This window comes from Emydura macquarii, unplaced genomic scaffold (assembly GCF_026122565.2).
Source record: "Emydura macquarii macquarii isolate MOO-44397 ecotype Brisbane River unplaced genomic scaffold, CSIRO-AGI_Emac_v2 contig_2768, whole genome shotgun sequence".
In the NCBI taxonomy this organism is placed as follows: Eukaryota; Metazoa; Chordata; order Testudines; family Chelidae; genus Emydura; species Emydura macquarii.
In genome coordinates, this window is record NW_027132905.1 from 4,560,068 (window position 1) to 4,584,421 (window position 24,354).

Genomic DNA, 24,354 nt, shown 5'->3' on the forward strand with positions numbered 1-24,354 from the left:
GACCTCCCACGAGGTGCGAGCGAGGGCCCCACCCTGCACGGGCTCCCTGCGGTGCGGCTCCTGCCTGGGGCTGGCCGGCTGTGAGGGGCAGAGGAAACCCCAGCCCCCCCCCAGGCTGTCTGGAAGGGGACAGCGGGCAGTGCCCAGGGAGCGCTCTGGTCGCTTTGCCGGGGCAGCTACCCCCAAAAAGGGCCAAGCGTGGGGGAAAACGGGGCCAGGGGGCAACTCTAAGAGAGCCTCTAAAGTGTTCTTCTTGTGAAAGGAAGAGGAGAGCAGGAGATCAGGGAGCATGATCAGTCAAGGAGAAAATACACCTTGTTCTGGGAAACAGGATCCCCTGAAACAGGAACATTTGCCCCCACACACTGTAGGGTTAACAGGCCCAATTTGCATACGTAGGGGGATTTTCATGTCAACACTGGTTTGAACTTCTTCATTCCTCAAACACACAGCGTGGGAGGTTTGCTTCATTAGCACACCCATGCTGGGAAGGGACTGGCGCTCCCCCTTTTGCACGTACAGCTGGGGTGAAAGGGAGGACTCCCTCTACATTTACATGGCTGCCCAGAGTGGGGGAGAGACTCCCCTTATTTGCACTAGTACCTGAGAGAGAAGAAGGCCCCACCCACTTGCGCACACAGGGGCAGTATGGAAGGAAGAGAAACTGCTGTTCTCCTGGCATAGCACACCCACCCGGGAGATGAGGGGAGCACCCCATCCTCCAGTTGTTGCACACCTGCCCAGTTCCCACGTCCTGCTAAATTCCAGGCTTTTGGAACTCCAAGCTCCAGAAATGTCCTTAACTTTCCCCACCCAGTTGAGCAGTCTGGCATGAGCGGAACAGGAAGGGCTGGGATTGACTGGGTCCTGTCTCCCTCCGCGTTAGGATAGCGAGTATTCGCTGGGTGAGCATCTCTCAGTGGATGAAATTAAAGTCAGCAGAGAGGGTTGCCACCTTTTCTGCAGATCAAAAAAACCAGACATCAAAGCTTGTCAAAGGGCACCCGGCCACACAAGTCAAAACCCAGACTATCCAGGTAAAAACCAGAGGGGTGGGAATCCTAGTGTAGGTGGGGACCTGGGGGCAGGGTGGTGTGCTCCTTAAAATGGCGTCCCTCATGGGGTAGGGGCGGTCATGTCAGCAAGGTAGGGTCAGGCCCATGGCATTCCTGGAAATAGCAGAATGTCAATCACCAAGGTTCCTAATTCGCAAGAGCCTCTCACCCCAGCTCTCACAGCCTCTCCTGCATCATTGCAGGTATCACAGCCACTTCCAGCTCTTACTCCAAATGACACATCAGCCCCCAGTCAGTGTTTTTTACAACAGCCGTAACTACTTCCAAATGACAGACCCATCATGGGAACTTTTTCTTATGTATTGCTTGTGTTATAGTGCCTAAGAACTCCAGGATCCTGTTGTGTTAGGTGCTGTATAAACACAGAACGAAAGGTCCATCCCTGCATCTTGATCTTAATGTGCTGCCGCTCCCACTCATCTGTCATGGCCAATCCAACTGACATAGCCACTGCCAACTCATACCCCAACTGCCATAGCTGCTCCTAACAGTCTTGGGACTTTCTGGTCCCACTATTTCGTGTCTCTCTTCCCAATAATCAGAGCCCTGCAGATATCCGCTTTATATCCGTGGACCATTTTTGCAGGCTCACACATGCATGCAGATACACATTTTATATCTAGAGCCCTGCAAATCTGTGGATATCCGCAGACCATATTATGCGGATTGTGGATCGGATGCAGATACAAATGTTATATCTGTGCAGGGCTCTACAAAGAAGAATGCCTGTCAGCTCTGAAACAGCAGAGAAAAATAAGAAAATCAGATTTATTCGATCTATAAGCTGGCACTGAGAACTAGCACACAGCTCCCCCAAAAGGAGGGATGGGGGAACTGATAACTTCAGAGCTCTATACCTACAACTCATTAATTCAGATCCTTGTCATGAGCTGCCTGAAAGCAGGCTACCCTCTTGGTACCCATTTAGTAATTCTGTTTCTGGTTTTGGTTTTATTTCTGTTTATATCTACTTATATATTTTACAGGCATTCCACCTCTAATTAGAGGGAAATCAAGCCCTCATCCATCCTAGAAGTACAAACATACCTCAAATCTGAGAGACTTAGAATAAGGGCTCCTTACATCTAATGAAACCAGCTGCTAGTGAGATGACTGCAAATGTTAAATCTGAGGGCAATTATCTTGCTGGAGTTCTGCAGCTGGTTGCCTTGTGTGGCTGTGTAATTGGTGTCAAGCTGTTCTGTATTACGTGTGATACAGGCAGTGTACAATCCTAGACATTCCACAAATTGATCCCAGATATTGTATATCATTATATTAGGAGGGGGAAAGGCTGACTGGGTTCACTGGGCTAACCTGTAAATAAATTAATACAGGAAACAAGTGAAAATAAGTGTCTGTCTGACTTGAAAGGAAGCACTACATTTTGCGTATTGTTCTTAGAGAAGTTTCTCATTTTATATATATATATAGCGTGTGTGTGTGCGCGCGCACTGTCAGTTGTATTGGAAATGAAAACTTTGTTTAAAGTGGCATTTCTGAGCATCCTGCAGGCATACAACTTTATTGCTGAAAAGTGACACCAGCAGTAAGTAAACTTTTTCCATCCTGCTGTAATAGTGTTTTGAGAAACCAAAAAAGAACATTGCTGTCTAAAGATCTCCATTACTGGCTTGCACAAGAGTACGAAGTGTGCATGCTGGCCACCTTTAGAGACAGAAAGCATCATCTTCCCAGTATTCCCAAATCACTGTGTCTTAAAAATTGAGAGGCTTGAGGGTAAAATGGATCTCCCTCTTCAGCTCCCTGCAAAGTCACACTGATCGTGAGAAAGGACTAGGTGACGCCCTGAGCTAGTGTACTGATTTTTTTCACTTTTGATGAGTTAGTTTCAGATCCTGATTTGGTTACTGATTAAAATGAACGTGATAGTCTCGTTGGGTTGTTATGGCTACTGTTCATCCACCCTGAAGGCCTTCACTCGTAGAGGCCCATGATGCTTAGGACGGAATACTGCGGAAAGGGATCTTGGGGTCATAGTGGACCACAAGCTAAATATGAGTCAACAGGGTAATGCTGTTGCAAAAAAAGCAAACACAATTTTGGGATATATTAGCAGGAGTGTTGTAAGTGAGACATGAGTAGTAATTCTTTCGCTGTATTCTGCACTGATTAGGCCTCAGCTGGAGTACTGTGTCCAGTGCTGGGCACCACATTTCAGGAAAGATGTGGACAAATTGGAGAAAGTCCAGAGAAGAGCAACAAAAATGATTAAAGATCTAGAAAACATTACCTGTGAGGCAAGACTGAAAGAACTGGGTTTGTTTAGCCTGGAGAAGAGAAGACTGAGAGGGGACATAACAGCTTTCAAATACATAAAAGGTTGTTACAAGGAGGAGGGAGAAAAATTGTTTTTAACTTCTGAGCACTGGACAAGAAGCAATGGGCTTAAACTGCAGCAAGGGAAGTTTAGGTTGGACATTAGGAAAAACTTCCTAACTGTCAGGGTGGTTAATCACTGGAATAAACAGCCTAAGAAGGTTGTCCATTGGTGGAGATTTTTAACAGGTTAGATAAACACCTGTCGGATGGTCCAGATATTACTTAGTCCTGCCATGAGTGCAGGTGACTGGACTTGATGACCTCTTGAGGTCCCTTCCAGTCCTATGATTCTTCCTGATAGTAATTTCAGCACTTTGATGAAGATGCAAGTCTGAGAAATAGACTAATGAAAATAATATAATACAGAGAGAGAGAGAGAGATGTGTGTTGTCTTCCTGCAAATGGATCACTTTTTTGCAGAAATGTTGAAACAAGGTGTTACTATTTTTAAAATGGTGCCGGTGGAGAAGCAACAATGGTCCTGTTACTATTTAGCTTTGTTTGAGAAGTGTTTGCAAGGACAAACACCAGATCCCAGACATGTTAACGTTTTCAATGTTCTTAATTATATACATAGTGTAAAAGATCCGGAGTGGGAACAACAGTAGTTTCTCACAGATTTTAAAGCATTCAGTAGGGCTTGTCAGGAGCCTCCTTGTTTTTAGATTTGTTAGGCTTTTAATGTAGTTCTGGTTGTTTATGCAGTACATTTACTTACACAACATTTTTCTATTTTGGGGGCGTACATGCCCTCCTTGACCTCCCCAAACCCTAACAAAGGTTCATGCTAACCAGAAAGCTCTTCTCTTGCTAAAGCAGGGATTAAGAAAGATGGACCATTTTGAGTGGAAGGAGTCGTAGAAATTCCACCCATGTCTTCAATCTGTGCGCGCGCGCGCGCGCACACACACACACACACACACACACAGAGCAACTGAAAAAAAGCCATATAACCTTCCCCCAACAAAGCAATGCCATTTAATAGCCAGACCCCCTGCCCACCTCCCCAACGGATGGAAAAAAGATAGTGTCAGATGCCTTCTGAAGCTCAAAATATCTTCAGGATGTTCTTAACTCCTGAAATGCATGTCTCAGAAGCTGAGCCTGATGGTCTCCTGTTCAACAGCATATTGCACTTCTTACTGAGCTACCAGATCAGACCTCAACCTGGCCTGAAAAGAGTTAGGCTGAAATGAGTTAGATTGTTTCATCCTTGACCATCTTTGACCATAATGAGCTTTAGTCCCCCTTCTAATGCGACAAAGTCTTTGCTCAGGATTGGACTGTCATTGGAAAATTAGGGGTATTAACAGAGATGGAGTATGTGGCAGCTCAGGATAGGAATAGCATAGTTGTACCAATTAGGATTAAGATACTTTGGTCAGGATGTTTAGGAAATTCTCATTATTGAGGCTTTGTTCTTCAGTTAAAATTAAGAATTATACTGGAAAGGAGTTAGATATTGTTGTAAAAGCCTAACAAACCCCTGGCTACTCATAGTTGATAGAGATTTTATGGTGATCAGCAAGTAGTATAGAATATCTAGAACTTTTGCTTCAAAACACCATCCTCAATTGCTTTAGCTAAAAAAGAATCTCCATTAGTAGTTGGGTTTATATGCTCTGTCCACTGGAGAGCAACATAGTCACAAACACCTGAGCAGATTTCAATTTCTATCTAGTAGAAATCAGGGGTAACATACATTCAGTACTAGGCAGAACATTGCAGAGACAGCATGCTTAGTCACTGCACAGACAATATCATGTTTTTTCACCCTGGCGTGATTGTCATGAGTCATCCCAAAAGTAGTATTGATAAGGTCCACAAGGAAGCACCACAATCTCTACTGGGCTGGAAGGACAAGATCTCTATTATGGGGCCTTGAGGAATGGAAAAATGGGGGTAATACCAGAATAATTATCCCATCCCAAAATATCCCTGTACAAAAATGATGTAATCTTGGATTCCTAAGTATAACTGCCTTTCTTTTATTGAAGTTGTAATTAATTACTCAGGACCTAGACTGTTAATGAGTTAAGGCTGTTACCTCCTCTTTTCTCATTCAAGCACTGATTGATTTTAAACTAGATTCCAAGGAAAAATGTCTCTCCTAATTTCATTAAGAGCAAAATAACCATTAAATGTAGCAAGTTATTGCACTGACTTCTCACTCAACCTTCCAAGAGCATAAATATTTCAATTTATCAGAGACCTGATATACCCAACCCACGTGCTTACTTGGGGTTTCATAAATTAAAAAACAAAACCAGCCTGTCTATTTACTTTGAAATTGCTTTGACTTTTGAGTCCCCAGCAAACAAAATCTAGCCAACAGTAATCAGACTGGGGACATATTTCACAGTAAGATAACTGAATTTGTTTTAAAGAGCTTACATAAAGCATTTTCAAGGCATTTAGTCAAATCTTCTTAAGCACAGTAAAATAAGGGGTACAGATTCAAATTGCTTTTATAGTCCAGTTATCCTTATATCATTGTTTACTAGCCTTAAAGGTGACCTTTATATTAAAAAAAAAAAATTCAATTTGTACCCTTTTTGACTTCTATATGAGGGGAATATTGAAAGATTAGGACTGTTCTGTAGAGGAGACAGATAAGTGGGGACATGACACAAACAAAGTAACGAATGGCATTGAGCATGGTCGCTGGGTGCTCTTTTTTACTCTTTCTCATAATAAAAGAACAAGGGACAGCTAATGAAACTGAAAGGTAACAGACTTGAAATTGACAAAAGGTAATACCTCTGTACACAATACAGTAATAATTAATCTGTGGAACTCATGGCCATTCATTGGAGTACAAGAGCTTAGTAGGATTCAGAAAAAGTATTTTATTCGTATAGATAATGAGAACATCCATTAATGCTGAATAGGATACAAAATAAAGGACTCTAAGCCCTCTTGTTGCAGAATAAAGCAGCCACTAACTGAAAGGGGTTAGGAAGAAACTTCCCCTATGTCCACGTTATTCCATAATTGTCCTTTCAAGAGGTTTTTGCACCTTCCTGTGAAGCATCGAGCACTCAGAACTCGTTGAGACAGACTGCTGGACTGTATGGGTCTGATCTGCTCTTGCAATCTCTATGGTCCTAAAGCAACTGTGGATGATTTCCCCCCCCCCCCCCCAAACCACCCTTAAGTATTTTTTCTGCTTGTTTCTGATTTAAAAAGATGAGGGATATGTTTCCTGGTTTTGCTAAAGTACTTCTCTTGTTCTCTGAGTGGAAACCTTTTCCGTCCTCAGTTGAATGGGCAGCAGTTTTGCATTTGCTCCCCTTTTTAGTAAGTTATTTGAGTTAAGTAGTGTGCTGCTTCACTGGTGTAACAAAGGTTGTGAGGCACCGCACCACCACCTGCCCTTAGCATGAGGAAGTCTGGTCTGTGCCTGCCATTGGTCAGCTTGTCACCGGCCACAAGCAGCACAAGGCACATTCCAAACCCCGAGTCCTCCAAGAGTTTCCTTGGAGTGTTCAGCCCCTGTTCCACTGGACACTCGCAGTATTCAGATTCACGGCTTCCAAATAAACGGTATCCCCCAGTTTACCAGTTACCTCCTATCACTGCTCTGCTTGACACACAGCACTTAAATAGGTGTAGTGAGGGGGCGTGGCCTCCCTCCGAGACTGACAGGAGGAACTGCCACTCAAGCCTCCAGAAGGTGGGCATAGGGAAGCCACGCCCACCATGCCAAAAACAGAAGAGCGGGGCCAAGACAGGAACAGGAAGTATAAAGGGCAGGCCCTGCTGCTTAGTCTGGAGGGAGCTGTCTGCTGAAGGAGAAGGATGTTGCTCAGCTGGTGCTGAGACTTGAGCCTGAATAGATTGAATAGATGCATAGTTCTTGAATATTAGCCATACATATACTTTGAAATGATTATGATGACTGGTGGGCTGCTGGCACATGACCGGTCTACTGAGAGCCATGCTTTTTATTGAATTGTTATGCAAATATCTGACCCAGGGGACCCCTCTAAAATCCTTTGGAACCCGTGTGTGTCTTCTGCCACTTGGTATCAGCAAGTCACTGGGTTACAAGAGTTGTTAACAGAAACACGTTCAAGTCCTGGGATGCTGTGTGGTGGTTTTGTCCAGCAGTGCTGGTGCCATCTAATGATAGACATAATCAGACAAAGAAGGATCATCTTAATATAGGCAAGTATGATTGCCAGGTATGTAAGGCCAGGGGAGGCTTGGTCTTCCCTGACAGCCAGGCGTGGCCCCGCTGATGCTCTGCCCCCTCCTGCTGCGTCCCGCTCACATGGGCTTGGCAGCAGCATTGGGGGGACCTGGGGTGCAGCCAGCTGGCCGCCCAGCCAGAGGATTTGGGGTGGTTGGGGCTGGGGCATCGCAGCACTGGGGCAGGTCAGTCCAGTCCGGCTCTCCACGGCTGAGGCCATCTGGCCCAGCACGGCATTCGTGCTGGGGTGGGCCGGCCAGCCCAGGGACAGGGTGGGTTGGCACTGGGATAGGCTGGACTAGCACTCTAGCAGTTGTGGGGTGGTCTGGTGCTCGGCGCTCGGGGGGGCAGCGCTGGGCATGTTGTACTTCAGGAGCTGGGGGCACTCTGGGCCGGGTTGGCAATGGGGGCAGGCCGGCCACTGACCAGCCTGGGGGTGCGGCGGGCCAGCGCTTGGATGGACCAGCACTGGCATGTGGCATGAGCTGGCAGCGCGCCGGGGATGGTTGGGCTGGTGGCACTCTAAGGGCGGGGTTGGGTCGGTGCTGGTTCTGGCCCGGCCAGCAGTCTGTCCGTGGGGGGGAAGATGGGCTGGTGCTCGGGCGGGGCTGTGCTGGGGTGCAGGCCAGCCAGCCTGGGGATAGGGTGGGTTGGAGCAGCGCTGGGGCACAGGCTCCAGGACTGCTCAGGCCGCCTGCCACTGGTGCTGCCTGGGGTGCTCTGGAATTGATGGGGCCTGCCTGGCCTGGGGCGGGGCTCTGACAGAGGGGGTGGGGCTTCGGGTGGAAGGGGTGGAGATGGAGGCTACTAGCCTCCGAGAACGGGCGGTTCACGAGCCGCCCCTGTAGGCGAGCCGTTCGTGTCACACCAGCACTTGTGCTATCCTCTTCCCCCATTCCATTCTTTCTACCAGCAAAGAGGCAATGGGGCGTGGTCAGGACATCTCTACATTCCACTGATACTGGGCTGATTTTTTTGCCCGATTGCATTATATGAAGGCTTCGTCTTTTTGCTAGTGCTAAATGAGACTCATCCAAAGAGAGCGCTAGCCCAAGGCTGTACACTGAGGCTAACTGCTTGGTCTTGCAGAAGTCATGTGGATTTTGTACTTCTTCCTAGTTTGCTGTTCCAGAAATAATATTACCTTCTGATTTTAATGTGGTGCTACTCTGCCTGTCTGATTAGAAGCCTTGCAGACATGCTGGGCCCTGAGACTCCTAAGCAACAATGCTATCTTTCGAAAGCAGCCTGTTTTAATTTGTTCTGGTTTTGTTTATTGTTTTGTAAAAAGAAGTATTACATAGAGAGACTGCATCCATTATTTAATGACCATGTTAATGAATTAGATGCATGATGGGTCTGCTTCCAATGTAACATACTGCTCAGATCCATTCAGAGCCCGCAAATTAAGGATATATGTCTCACTGAGCTGGTAAATGTATTCATTGGTTAGGGGCAGCCATTTACAGGCTCATTGCCTTTGGAAATTAGAATGTCCTTTGTGCTGAGGCTTGGTCTAGTGATTCACAGAGGAGATATTTGGAGTCCTGGAATTGAAGGCTGCAGCTTCAGTAAGCAGCTTTCCCTGGCAGTAATAGTACTTATCACCTTACGTGCAGTAACTAACTGCTCATCTCAAGTGAGGTAGGTAAATATTTTTATCCCTGTCAGAGGGCAGCTGGTCCTTTAAGGGGCGTTGGGCCTCTGAGCAGAATCTGAACAAAAGTGATTATTAAAACCAGTAAGTGGAGTAGTGGATGGGGAAGCTGTGCTCAGTAAATGGGTTCTTGTAGCTGGCCCTGGAGCAGGGGGAAAGATGTAAGGCAAAAGGCCCCTGCAGCTTTCTTTGGCCAGGGAACTAGCTTTGCTTTGGTATTTTATATTTGAAGAATACAACTGTGCCCTAAGGAAGGGCGTGAACAGACTTTGGTGTGGGGTTAGTCCTTCCTGGGCTGAGAGATGGACCAGCAGCCTCCAATCCCCTTTTTACTGATGGAGAAACCGAGACACAGAGAGGCTGAAGGCCTAATATTCAGAAGTGCTCCATGTGCTTGAGTTCCCAGTGAAGTCAGTTACCTGATTTACTGAGGTCATAGATAAAGTTAGTATTAGAGCCAGTTTTGGAAGACAGGAACTCCTGGCTCCTAGATGATGGACAGACCACTAGATTCTAGTGATTAGACCATGTTCCCCCACACAAACTTTGCTGTACCATGAACAAAGAGAGAAGAGTATGGTGGTGATGTTGAAACATAACTATTTCCCAGTATTCTTAACATCAAGCACTTAAAAATCATGAATCAGCTTCTTAAAGATCATGAGAGAGCATAGATCTGTTATGCCTATACACACCCATCAGCCAATAGCCAGTTGCATTCCCACCCAGAGTTCAATACATTCAGGCATCAAGAAGTTCTGAACACCTTAAAAGAGTTTCAACCTAAGACTTGTGAATCAAACCCGATGCCCGTCGTGGCGTTTGAAAGAGCGTTATGGACAACTGGTGCCACTTCTGGCCAAAATAGCCAATGCCTCTTTCAAAGAAGAAAACCTTCCCTTCCTCCTTCAGACATGCAGTAATCCAATCCACACGGAAGATGCCCCTCCTGGATACACTGGGTGGTAGTTGGAAAGAACCAGTGTCAAACCTCCCATTCCTGAGAAGCTCACAGAGAAGCTAGCCAAAGGCCAACTTTAAACTCATCTGATTGACGCTAATACTTTAGACCTGGCAGTATCTGGATTCGGGCCAGAACTGAATTGAAACCACTTTAGTGGCACTGATGGATGATCTCCTGTCAATGGATAGACTACAGACATCCATTCTCCTCTTCTGGGACTTCTCTGCAGCATTCGGCTCTGTTAGCCATGAGATGCTGCTATCTCACCTGAGACAGGAGGTAGGGGTCATGTTTTGAGTCATGCTTTCTACCATCTCCGGTTGGCTGGGAGACTCCATCCCACAGTGACAAATGATAACCTGGCCTCAGTTACTCATGCCTTCAACACCTCGTGGCTGGACTGCTGAGAGGTATTGAAGGATGCTGGACTACAGCAAGGTGATAGACCTAGGCATGAAGCCTTCAGTGCTTAGGAAACTCCAGTTAGTATGGGACGCTGCAGCACGTCTTTTCAGCAGCGCAGGCTACTATGAGCTGTAAAGCCCGTCCTTTGCTCGCTGCACTGGCTTCCCACAGAATTTTGAATCATGTTCAAGGTCCTGATCCTTATTTTCAAGGCACAGCATGGGCTGGACACAGGATATTTAAAAGCCCATATAAAGCTCTGGGCTGAAGACTGGCTGAGAACACTGCTTACCTGCACAACCACCTTTTCTACAATAAGGGTAAAGCTCATCTGTGTGGGAGACAGAACTTTCTCTGAGCGTGGTCTGAGACTGAGGTGAACTCCCCTGGGAACTAAGGACTACCACAAACCTCACCACCTTCTGTTCCAAGTACAAGGCACACTTCTTTGACCCTGCCTGTGTGTGTGTGATTAAAACCACTCCACTGCACATACTTCCCTCCACAGGGAAAGGATGATAGAGCAGATGAGAGCCACATTGCTTAATGCCTGACTGGAAAGTGTTCAAATACTATGATGAGACCCAGTATAAGAACCTATCTAGAACAGGACAAAGTAGACTCACTGCCCTGTCCAGCCATTTGAGCAACTAGCGTCTTCTCCTCTGCAGTTCCTAGATTGTATGTTCATTGAAGCAGGCTGGAATCCGGCTCATTCATAGATTCCAAGGCCAGAAGGGAGCATTGTGTTCATCTTCTAGTCTGATGTCCTGTGTTACACAGGCCACTGAACTTCTCCAAGATAATTCCTAGCGCAGATCTCTTAGAAGAACATCCCATCTTGATTTTTAAAAATTGTCAGTGATGGAGAATCCACTATGACCCTTTGTAAATTGATCCAATGGCTAGTTACCCCCTCAAGGCAAATGTTTTGACAGTATTTCCAGTCTGAATTTGTCTAGTTTCAACTTCCATTCATTGGATTGTGTTATACCTTTCTCTGCTAGACGGAAGAGTCCATTAATACATATTTGTTCCCCATGTAGCTACTTATACTCTCTAATCCAGTCACCATGCTCCAGCAAGGAAGGAGCTTTCCTGTTCGTAAAGCATTTTCCATTGTATCATGGTAAACAAACACAGGAACTCGTTCTGGGCTCACTTACTTCAGTGCATCCTCACTGAACGTAATCTGGCTGCACACGGAGTGACTGAGAAATAACTGAGAGATCCTGGAACAGTTCTTCCCCTTTCATGTTTTAGCAGTGACCTTCTGAATAGCTGCAGCGCCTATGCCGTTGTTTTGAACGGGATAATATTGTTCCTAAGTGCAATGCTGGTAATCTTCTATTTCCACTTGAGGAGAGAGTGCCAGACCCTTGGGGTCCAGACAGGTCACTTGTGTGGCTTGTTTGTGGCTTGTTCCCTGTGCAGGACTGGTATAAGGCCAGTGGTTTTATCACACATGGAGGACGCCATTTTGAAGAGGGCTCTGCTCTGCCCCTGCTGACATGACCTCACACGCACACACTGGCAGGGGTGGGGTCATACCATTCCCAGAAGTACTGGAATATCTGGTATTGTGGGGATGCGTCTGTGGCCACTGAAACGATTGGTGTCAGTCTGCACCATGTCATCCGCCTGCAGCCCAGTTCACCTTTTCCCCCCTCTCGCTGTAATCGCCTTCACTTTAAACTGAAGCCAGGAGTTACCTTATCACCTGCAGCAGCTGAGTCAATTAAACAAATGAAGAGCCTGGAGCCTTTATTTTGCTTGCACAACAGAGCGTTTCTAAATGTTTACAAGTCTCCAGCAAGCAAAGCTTGAGGCCAATACCTTATGTTCAGTTTCCTCTGAGCGACTTGGCATCCGTCAACACTCTGGAGAACCCAGTGAGCTAAACCCTGGGGCACATGGCTCAGATGAAGAGCCACGGCAAAGCTGCTTGGAGGGTCCAAAGCTCAGTGTCTTTGTGGGGGATTTATGGATTATGCAGGAGGGGAGCTTCCAGGAATGAAATCACATTCCATAGTAACTCTGAAATATTCAATTATCAACACTCCTTTCAAAAAGCACGCTCTATTTCACCAGGTCTTGTTTTGTTTGTGTGGCATCACTCCAGGCAAATCCTAGCCTGGTTGTATGGTCCCTCTCTGAAAAGATTACTCTGGAAGGGTTGAACCAAAACCTTTTGCTCTAACAGATTGCCACCCCGAGTTCATTGACAGAAGAAAGTGTCCATATCAAACATATTAGCAGAACCAAACCAATAAAGGGAGTGAACTATAGAGCGTACACGCCTCTGTAAAACTCAAGGGCTCGTTATACGGCAGTTATAAAAAGGCATATTGATTAATGGTCAGAGCAAGGAATTACCTCCGTTTGCCCAACTGTAAAACCTGCACTGATCTAGCTCACTGGAGTGTTTTTTGAGGCTCAGTGGGTTAGTTCTACCCTCAGGTCCATTTTCTTTCCCTGAACATTTGTTTGTGCATCTCATTGCCATGGAGATCTTGACAAATTGGAGGGAGTTCAGAAAAGAGTGGTGAAAAATTATCAGGGAGCTGGAGTCGGTATCTTTCCAAAATGAGACTAAAAGAGCTCTATGCATATAAGCATGGCTAAGAGAGACTTAAGGAGAAGGCAATGTGATAATGACCATAAAGATATCCGAAGGGTGAAAATATTCTGGAGGAAGAGGAATGATTTATTAGGGTACATGGAGATAACCAGGCATCATAGGAAGAAATTAAGAAAGGAAAAATGTAGGCAGAATGTCAGGAGGCAGTTCCTGATGGTGCAATCTACTTGTGTGCGCAATAACCTCTCAAAGGAAATAATGGATACCCCATAGTGGGGATATTTAAAACTAGATGATGAAACACCAGCAAATGCGCTATAGTGAACAAAAGAATTCTGTTCCAGCTAGTCTGGGCTACCAGCCGCTCCCTCAGGAATCCTTGCAGCCTGTGACCTAGGGACCACTTGATGCCAGCTGACAGAGGGCACTAGGGTTGTATAGGGTTTTCCAGGGGTCCCTTGGGTCTGATATCTGCATAATAGCTTACCAAAGGGTAGCATGTGAGATCTCTACAGAGAGCCAGTAACCCACTGGTCATCTTAATCATGAATGTGTGTAAGGATATTATTTAAGGAGTTACGTATCTATACTGAAAATTATGTTCTTGAAGTTAGGGCAGATTACCAGGAGGTGATAAACCTCGAAAAGGTTCCTTTCTGGCAGCAGGTAACGGACACCTATCTCCCTGTTTGGCCATTTGTGTATTTTATGCCTTTCACTGCATACCTATTTGCATTTTCAGCCAGTTGGGAAATGAAAGATTGCGACACCTACCAGAGATGAAATCTGCAGGATGAATAAAACAGGTAGGGATGTCCTGCTTATGAATAATATCAGAGGATTGCTCTCTTATCTTGTAAGAAAACGCACTGAGTCCTTCAGCTAGGAGGCAAGCTGACAACGTTTGTCCGATGAAAGCACTGCAAAGATTTTGGATGAACAAGCGCTACAAGGCATTCAAGTATCTTCAGTCTAGGCCCTAGAATGCAAACTATGATTTTATTTTCTATGTAACCATTTGTTTCCAATACTTGAGTCTCTGTGATTTGTTAAATAAAACTAGACTTGATTTCACTATAACACAGCTAAGTGCTCTGCGCTAAGTGGAGCGGTGATCTCAGGTGAAACGGGTAAACTGAGGTGTACTGCTTCTTTGGAAGCAACGGATCTGTGAGTATCCAGTGAAACGGGCTGGATGCTCCAGGGAGATGCTCGGAGCCCTCGAGGACTGGGGTGGGCCAATCACTAACACGTAGAGTGACTGCAAGGACTAGAGGACAGTGCTTGTAGGTCAGCTCCCCAACTCCATGGGCAACACATCAGGCACAGACAAGGCTTTCTCATGCTCTGGGCCAGTGGTAATGAGGTGCCTCACGACCCCGGGTATCCCTGGGAAGCATCACACACTCACTGGCTGCCCTTAATTCCAGCGGTGCAATGCTTGCATAAAGCCATTTTTACCCCCCACCCCCTTGGCATAGCTCAGAATTGGAGCCATTGCCTGTATCTTGTTTAATACTCTTCTGGATCTGACACTACAACCAGGTGTGGTTGGCGCACATCTCCGGACCGAATTTTGTCCTTAGTGTGTGTAAAGCATTTTGAGACTCTTGGGTGGATGTGAAGTACAAAGCATTAAGGATTCGGGTTGTTTTTAAAAAAGACCACCTCCACTGCGTGTTAACAGGCAGACAGCATATGGGCTGCAGGTCCAGGGGGACGTGATCCGATCATCTTATTCATAACAGCTGAGATACAGCAGTCTGCTGTCCAGCAGCTTAATCTGGATGTGATAAATATTCTCCTTCATGAGGTCATCTATATGCTGCTTCTAAATTTCATGTTCCATCGTTGCTGATTGCCAAGATATGTGTGAGATTATAAACCTCCTTTATAACCTGCTTGCACCATTCTTCTCTTCAGTCCATTCATTGCTGCCACAGTCCAGGGCTTGCAATCTTACAGCTGTGTCCTTGGCGAAAGCTACTAATTGCACTTTGTACCTCTTGGCAATTGGGGAAGGAAATACAAGACAGCACATGTCAGCAGTGAGAGTTTGTTAAAATATGCTGATTATTAAAAATGTAGCCTCCGTGGAGCAGAACATATTTTACAATATATTTCTATAGCACCTTTTATCTCCAAGATCTACAGATCTTTTTGCAGTCCTTTGAGTCTCTACTCAAGCATAGTTCCCATTAAAATCAATACAGATTTTGCCTAAATACCGTAGATACTTCTCTGCACCTTTGCTGATAGTGAAAATTCCCTTTGGATTCATAGATTGTTTGGCATTTTCTGGTAATTTATTCCTACAGGAGAGCTCCGAGACAGCACCTGCTTTTCACTGAGCTTTTTAGCAACACTAAATGAAAGCAACATCCATCTCTATTAGCAAATGACAAATTTAATTTTGTAGTATGTGTTCAAATATGATGTTTCGCTTCTGTAGCGCAATTCAACTAGCCAGTGCAGAGAGCTCTGAAAGTATTAATGGATTAAGGCTCAGAATACCTCTGTAAGTTAGCTGTTATCCGTATTTTGCACACGGGGAAACTGAGGCACAGAGGTTCAAGGCTTGGTGCAGATTTCACAGGAGAGCCAGGACTAAAATGCACAGCTGGTTCGGTTTTCTGACAGATGTGATCAGGTATCCAAACCCTACACTGGCCTAGCAAGGTTTAACGAGCTACTTTGGGCTCAGTGATTCCCCATCCTGCTACATCTGCATGTACTGTCAAGCTTGGAGAGGGCCCAGAGGTTGCTGCCTGGCTGGAAGGGAAAATAGATCTCTTGCTCCCGGAGAGAAGGGCTGGTGAGGATCAGGACCCAGCCAGAGACTATTGATTGTCAATGTATGAAGGAAAGGTAGGCTTGCCATGGAACTATTGTTTGCTTTTCCACCTGGCATTAGTTTCTGATCTGAGTAACACTGCTGCAGGCAACACCCACCTGGGGGCAGGGGTGATTGCCCTCCATAAGACTCAGATTTTGCACTCCAGGGGAGTCTGTGCACCATTATCAGAAGTCCCCTGGTCACAATAGAAAACACGGCTGAAATATTTGTTGAAACAGAAATCTCCATTTTTCACAGTACTTCTCAGGTTGTCAACAAAACCTCCCCAAACTTTCCATTTTTTCAGCTACTGCAAACCAAAAACTGCACACGGAGTAATTTTGGCTGGCTGGGTGAAAACTTTCAGTAAAACACAACACTTTTGCCCAACTTCTTGACATTTTCTGGTGCTGAAAATCAAAGAACAAATTGGGGGGGGAGGGAGCAGCCTTCAACAAATGTCCCCCAAAATGTTAAAGTTTTTTGGTTTTGCATTAAAAGTGAGCGTGGGGATGAGGATATTTCCTGACCACCTCTACTAGATTCTAAGTTCTTTGGGGCAGGGACTGTCTTTTGATTGTGTGATTGTACAGCACCTAGCACAAGGGATCCTGGTCTATGACGGGGTTATTAGGTGCTATTGCAAAACTGCTGTTGCCTATTCCTATGCTTTAGCTACAAGACTTCTTAAAACTTCTTCTCTTATGACTTGCTGCAGAGACATACATAAATCATTTCATGTGGTGCAGAGTACAAGGAATTTGTAGCAAGTGCTGAAACATCATTTAATAAATATCTTTTAAATCATTTGTATCTACATATAACCTCCTATTGTAACACAGCACATAGTAGGAAGCTGTAACACAGCTGAGATCTTCGGGAGGGAGACCTCTGAGTACAGGGAGTACTGGCTCCCAGTCTCTGGATAAAGCAGGTTTGGGATAGGAGGGTGGACGAGCACTGGAAGTTTGCTGTCCCCTTGAGAGAGGGCAGTAATATAATGAGGAACAGCTGTTGGGGGTTTCTCATTTTCCCCTCTTCCAAAGAGATCAGAAATGTGGAGAGAGGCGCTAGTTGTCTCTTCCCTGCTCTGAAGAGAGAATCATTCCAGCTGAAGAACTTGTCTACTCACTTTGCTTGCTTGTATTATGCTGGAAGGTGTTAGTGGCTGCCATCAAGTGGGTCTTTGTTTTACATACAACCACAGACCTGATTGAAGCTGATGGATGTACTACAACTCTATCTTTCCTGCTGAACAAAAGGAGCAATTAAATGCCCCCTCATGTAGTGATAGCAGGAAACTAAGGCTACTGCCCAAGGCAACCAGCTGCATGGTGACGCCTGAGCAGGGCTAAACCATGAGATCTGAGGGATATCTCTGGGACTGATGGGAAATGCGGGAGCTAGGGAAATGATTTGCATTGCAGCTGTGTATGAGAGCAGAAGTCAGCATACATCAAGAGAAGCAGTGGAAAGTGTGTCCCTGAGAGGGAATAGAGGGATAGATTTCCTTGTGGCATGGGACTGGCTGGAGGGGCAGGTTTGGAAACTGTGCACAAGGAAACTGTCTGCTGCCGTTTGTTTCCACTATGTTCTGGGAAACAGGGCTTTGTGTTTACTCTTTGTAAATAGACAGGATGGTAACAAAGGAATAATGACTCATATGATCAGTTTCTCTTCCTAATAGAAACAGCCCAGCAAGGCCTCAGATCTTGGCTATCCCCTCATGCCATAGGGGCATGACTTGCAGTGTGTCAGACTCAAAGTAGTTGATGTGGCTGGCGTACAGGAAACGTTTGCTCCATTTTCTCAACATTTAGGGCTGGAATAGCATTACGAAGTTCTGCCACTTCTACCCATGAGGAAGCAGCCCTTAGTGAGTCACAGCATAGAAATAGCGCTGCTGACAGCATAACAAAGGCCCTGGTTTCCTGTTGCACAGCGAAGACAGTTGTCAGGTATGGAAACGAGGAGTTCCCAGTTACTCATTCCAGAATGTATATTGATCTGTATCCGTGTGCATACTTTATTTCTCCAGTCCCTTTCAACCTTTGTTTACCTGGGCACTCATGGGACCAGAACACTCCCTAGAAAACTAAATGTTTTTTAGAAAGCCTCTCTGTGTTGTGAAGGGCCTACAGTCAATAGTTTTATACCCAGGTTTTGGAGGGGTCTATTCTTCCTAGGCCCTTCTGGCCAATAGGCACCCGGCAGTTCCTATCACAGACTCCAGTTTAGCCTCTATGCATTTACTAAGAGAATTACTAGGCCTGGGATTTGTAAAAGAGCTAAAGGCATGAGTTGGCCAATTTGCACTGACTTTCAATGAAGCCAATGGGAATTCTTCCTGATTTAAGAACTGCAGCATCAGTCAAGAGGGAGACGGCTTATCTGGGTCAGAGGTCACCAGGAAACTGTTGCTTTGGAAGTGACATCTTTACCGCAAGGAATAGCCTATCACTGGCACCTTCCTGGCAATTGACCGTTTCAATCCGTTCTTGCCAGCTTGCTCTGCCCCATTCGCTTTGGTTAATTGGGCATTGCCGGTCTGGCCCTGAGAAATGAGCCTTGTTCACTGAAACCACTGCTTGGGAATTAAAAAGGGTGTTTCAAGTAGCAAAACCGCCGGTAACCAAACTGGAATGAAATGCTGAATTGCTGTTCAAATGCATTAGCGGAGGCTATTTTATTCACTGATTGCCTCTTGATATTGGAGATGATCTTCTAGCTAACGACTCTGGTTTTGATTTTTTAAATGTAAATAATAGCGGTCCTGTCTGGAAACAAATCCAGCGTTAACACTATCTGATCTGGCAAGGGCTTTAGGGGCAATGTGCGCACATGTCTGTGGGACCATAAGATTTAACCGCCTCTCTTGTGGCTTTTAAATGAAAATACCTTACTTATTTCCCTGGGCTAGGTTTTATTTCTGGTGCTAAGAGTTTGACTGTCAGGAGTACCACCGTGCTGCCTCAGTGTGCACCAATTTGTGGTCGACAGCTGGATTAGAGCACGTTCAAACTCTGCTGTGAAATGCCTACCCTGGATGGAGGTTAAACCTAGAGATTAAACCTACTTTACCAAGCTAACCCTCTGTCTAAGGAAGTTTCTCTCCCCCCAAAAGTCTTTTGTAGCATTTCAACCAAGCCTGATGGAGATCCTGATTTTATGAATGAAAACATGCTGTCTGTTTACTTGCCCACATGCAGGGGTGTCTTTTTGCCTTCACCTTATATTCCCCAAAGTTCATTGTGTGCACCCACAGACAGGACAAGTCCCTGTGAATCGATCTCTGGTGTCTTGTCTAACTCTTGACTTTGTATGTATTCAGAAATTCAGTAAGAGTAAATTAGCTGTGTGCAGTAGAACTGGTGTGATAACACAAAAGGAAAATGGACCCTCATATCCAATCAGCACCCAAATTATTGAGAGTCAGATCTGAGGAAACTTCTATCAAATATTTGTCTCTGATAGACTGAAGTGTCAGGAAGCTGTCAATGTGTCTCAGGCTCCATGCTTTGCAAGCAGATTGCTAGACTGGAGTAACTGATGTTGCTGCCGTGATTTACGTAAATGTTGATTAACCAACCACTAGAATGGCCCATGGAGCTTTCTCTTCAGGATTTTCCATCCTCAGGGTTTCCTGTTTTATTTCCAAAGGGGTTTTGAACTTCTGTGCTGTGAAGAGCTGGGATTCTACCTTACCTGCCTATGCAACCCAGGGAGCCCTGTGAAGTCAGGTGTGCTGGGATGTGACTGTTAAAACAGGGCTCAGTACCCCCTGGATGGTCATCCTGTTGTGAGAGAATCCACTCACTGGGTGCTTTGTGTTTCCAAGCCAATTGGGGCTGGGTGGAGTTTAGTCATTGTTTCTAGCTCTGGGACCCTAGGGCACACTCCCTAGCTCCGACATCTTGTCTCGTCAGACACTCCTCTCTGGAACATGATGTGCCACCACCCAACTTGCCAGGACCACACAGCGGGTGTTTGAGACCTCCCAAGCCAGCCCTCTCACTTACAAAGGCTCCCCCAGAGCTCCCTTATGGACACTCTGGGCTTCTTGTTTAGCCCCTTCAGGGAGAACGTGGTGGTCAAGCAAGAAACATGGGCTTAGCGAAAGAATTGCTTACCTACTGCAACTTTGCTCTTAAAGCTCTCAGGAGGCACAGATCTTTGACAAACAAAAGAAAAGTCCGAACGCTTCCTCCCCTGGGCTGATCTCACCCCTTCTCGTGAGTCAGGTTTGTCAGCATTTCAAACAGGGCAGAATCCTCGCTGGTCTTTACCCTCCGGGTGTCCTCCCTTACCTAGGGCAAGGATTAGTCCTTCAGTCTGTCTGTCCCCCTGCAAAAGGCAGGGCCCCTCCCTACCCCACCATATGCTCCACGGGGAAGCTCCAACCCCCCTCCAGTCATGTTTTCCTCAGCACCTAGGTGGGGGGCCTGCCCCTCACCTCCTCCCCCCCACCCCCCCGTAGAAAATCCATTGATTGTCACTCAACTACCAGCCTATCAAAGTCGATGGCCCTGGGTTGCTGCCTTGATGGCTTCTCAGTGATAGCCCTTCAAAAGGGTGTCAAGCACTGCTCCAGGGCAGGTGTTAGGGAAAGGAGCTGTCTTGAATGCCCCCTAAGAGGCTGCCCTGGGGCACGGTCAGAGACATATGTTCAGCACATAACACAAAATGGAGTTCATAATCTGATACAGACCCATTCTGCTCTGTCACGGCAACTAAGCGTGCACTTGGCCCTCTGTGAAATTTACTCTGTCTCTCTGTTCCTCCTGGACTCTGGACTTCACTAACCCTCAGCTATTCGTGCTCTTGCCCTTCACACATACACAGCTGGTGGTATCTGCTCAGCATTTCAATGACAGACACACTCCCCTAGAAAATTCTTCCATAGGTGCCTCCTCTAAAGTGTCAGAAGTTGTAATGTTATAACCTGAGCACAGGAGGAGGAGGATGTCATCAGTCAGTTAGGTTATCTTTGGAGTGGGCCAGCACCTGAATTGCTCATTCACTCTTGGTGTCTGAAAGTTTGGGGGGTTTAGCAGAGTGGCCCTGTTTGGACTCCATACCCTTACACGTTAATAAACGGGTGGTAAACAAAGGGCTTCCTTCTCTACTGTTCTCAATCTTTGCTAAAGCCTTAAAAACAAAATAAAAAAATACAATAAACAAGAAAGGACTTAATGACCCTTTCCTCCTGTGAGCACCGGGAGATGTCTACACTGTTCCTTTTCTGCTCATTACACCGCACTGGCTCTGAAATCATATAGTCAGGAAAAGCATCTCCTGGTGAATATAAATTGTGAGTGACAAATGGTATTATTATGAGCAGAGGAAAAGTGCTTTCCTCCCACAGAATTACAACCTCATTCAGTCCCATACACATGCAGCACTTCTGCACCCAGTGGCTGGGTGTCTGGGCAGTTAATTAAATGTGTTGTGTATGTCTGAAGATAAATGGGGGCCCTGTGGGGCCCTGTGACTTTGTCTCTGGCTTTCTCTGATTTATCTTTAATTTACAAAATGCTGAGAACAGAGATAACGATAAGCTTTAAAAATCTACTTTCCCCTCAAGCCCCTCCTATATAAATCTCTTCACTGAAATAAGCTCAAGAGACAGATAAATGCTGTGGCAGGAGTATGCAATATTATTTCTGGCACTTGAAGAACCTCAAAAATAGATAAGGGAGGAATTGAAAAGAGGCTGAAGCCCTGTTTGTTCTAACACATGGGGCCGAATTCTGCTTCACAATGTAAGTCCAGAGTAACTCTTTTGAAGTCATTGGAGTTACTCTTGACCCAGAATGGTCTTTCAGAAAACGGACACCCCAATGCCCCCATGATAAACAGACTCGCAGAAGACGACAATTCCAGGCAGAAAAGGCACCAAAATTGCAGCTCGTGTCTAAGCAAAAGGTTAATTTGGCTTCGGAACAAATAAGCGCTAATAATGAAAAGCTTAACGCCGGATTTCAGGTGAAGCTCTGAGCTGTCACTGACCTCTTTCTGGAGCAGGGCATCCCAGCCATCTCCTGCTCGAATCGGTTCCTCTTTTTCCTGACCTGGTGGTTGTTTTCCTGCAGAGCCTTTGTTTAAAAGCCCAGGGCCGTGTTTTCTGGGGCTATGTCCAACAGCACATCTGGCAAAATATAAACCATTTTAACATTATTTGTTTAGGCTTTCACAGTGAAGGGAGGAGACAAGTTTTATGCGCTGCAAATATTCAAAGGGGGATTAGCCTGGTCTCTCTAGCCCAGAGGCCCTTTTAGAATATTTGGCTCCAACTCCTAATACAAAGACTGAGACCGGCAAATCCCGTTTGCAGAACGTTCTGTTCGAATGATCACTGCATCCCGAGCCATAGAACAGGGACCTTCCCCAATCAGCCGTGCGACAGGCGCGCAGTCTCTGACACGCAAAGGCAGAATAAACTCCAGTAGACACTCAACTGCTCTGCTTGGGCATTAAGATTATACACGCCTCTAACTGGTATCTCAACAGCACTCGGTACCTACAGCTGCCCCGCGCTCAGCAAAGTGACATTGTCTTTGGCCTTGATTGTATTCCCCCAATCCTTGTGCAGCAGCAGCCAGGCCCTTCCTCTCTGACCCCACAGAGAGTTTTCCATCAGGGCTGGGATTTGCACAGTGGAAGGGGGATGTAGTTTCTTTTTGCTAGACCTCCCTCCCTCCCCGCCGCTGGTGGGGATCCCCCTTTAGGAGGGGCTCTAGGATAGCTGTCAGATACATAAGTCTTGACAGGATGGACTAGCAGAGCTGGGCTTTCGAGAAACAGGAGCTGCATGAGCACAGAGCTAATAGGGAGGCACAGTTATTCCACGTAGATGGCCCTTGTCTCCCTCTGATCCCACCCCTCCCCCCCAGCCAGCTGCCCCCTTCTTCTGACTGAAGCCAGTGTAGATCAGTCAGTGAAAAACCAATGATAGAGGAGAATTGGCGCCCAAGACTTCTGCATGAGTTGCAGAAAACATTTAAACCTGGAATCTGTTGGGAGACTCATGGACAAACTTTTGTTTTTCAAACTCTACCGAAACTTCCACCTGTGAAGGCAAATAGGCGCAAGCTGGTTGAACCCAACCTGCAACATAATGATAGGGATATGCCCCAAAAAATACCCTACAGAAAAGAAAAATGAAAGCCAAACCTACGTTTCTTATATTTACACTTAAACTAACTTGTTATAATCACGTGCGCTTTGGAAAACAAACGGGGATAAGATTTTCCAAAGCAGTCTAAGAGATTTAGACACATGCTTTCCAATAAACAAGATGGCTGTCGTGTGTCTAATTCCGCTACACTGCTTTAAAAATCTCAACCATGCTGTTTTGTCAGTTCTGCATTGTGTTTATATGGACTTGTTGCAGAATGGTGGTTTGATAAGGTACTCCTGGGCTTCTGAGAGCCCTGGAAGACTTTGTAAGAGAGAGACGATTATTAACAACAACGGCTGTTTCTAAATGACTGTGTTGCCATTTCAATGTGGTTCCAGTGTTCTTTTGGCATTCATAAGAGCTGCAAATTACACTATAACTTCAGGTCTGAATAGAAAAGAGGATTAAACATGGAGAGGTTGTCCTGCGATAGTGCCAACACAGACATTTGCTGGGGACTCCATCCTATTGCCACTGAAGTCCGTGGCAAACTTCTCATTGCCTTCAACAGGAGCGGGAACAGACCCTACCTATGTGCTTTGTAAATAAATTAAAAATGTACAGTGTAGCGACTTACAAGTTTTGTGGGGCTTGTCATGGGATTAGTGTCATTTCATAGGCAGGGGTTAGTTACACTGGGGGACCTTTGAATTGTATCAGATTTCTGCTTTATGTAAACGTAAATCGGTTCGCGTTTGGTTGGACTGTGATCATTGTTCTGAACGTGCTGATTAATTCTCCAGTCTACATGTGTTTGATAGAGAGCTTGGCTCCCTCGCTGTCCACTTTGTCCTGTTTGCTTTGGCAGTGAAGTCCAGGGGTCTATTTCTTTCTTGTAGGAATGTGATTTCCACAGAAACCCTGCGTGCACGTGTGCTACTGCATATGGAAGAGCATGTCTACTCTGCAGTTAAACACCCCCAGCTGGCCGATGTCAGCTGACTTGGGCTCAAGGACTGTAAAATCTGTGGTGTAGACATTCAGGGTTATGCTGGAGCATGAGCTCTGGGACCTCGCAAGGGGGGAGAATCCCAGAACCCAGGCTCCTCCAGCCCAAATCCAAACATCTACACTGCAGTTTTACAGCCCTATAGCCCAAGCCCCACATAAGAACTGC

General features: G+C 45.9%; 1 long non-coding RNA gene across 1 annotated transcript in view; it reads left to right on the plus strand.

Annotated features, from left to right (window-relative positions):
* LOC137165726 (uncharacterized) overlaps positions 1-24,354 on the plus strand; it is a 52,597-nt gene that overhangs the window by 2,900 nt on the left and 25,343 nt on the right. The window contains exon 2 of the long non-coding RNA XR_010923470.1: positions 13,964-14,027. This is a non-coding gene — a long non-coding RNA (uncharacterized lncRNA). The remainder of the gene's footprint in view (positions 1-13,963; positions 14,028-24,354) is intronic.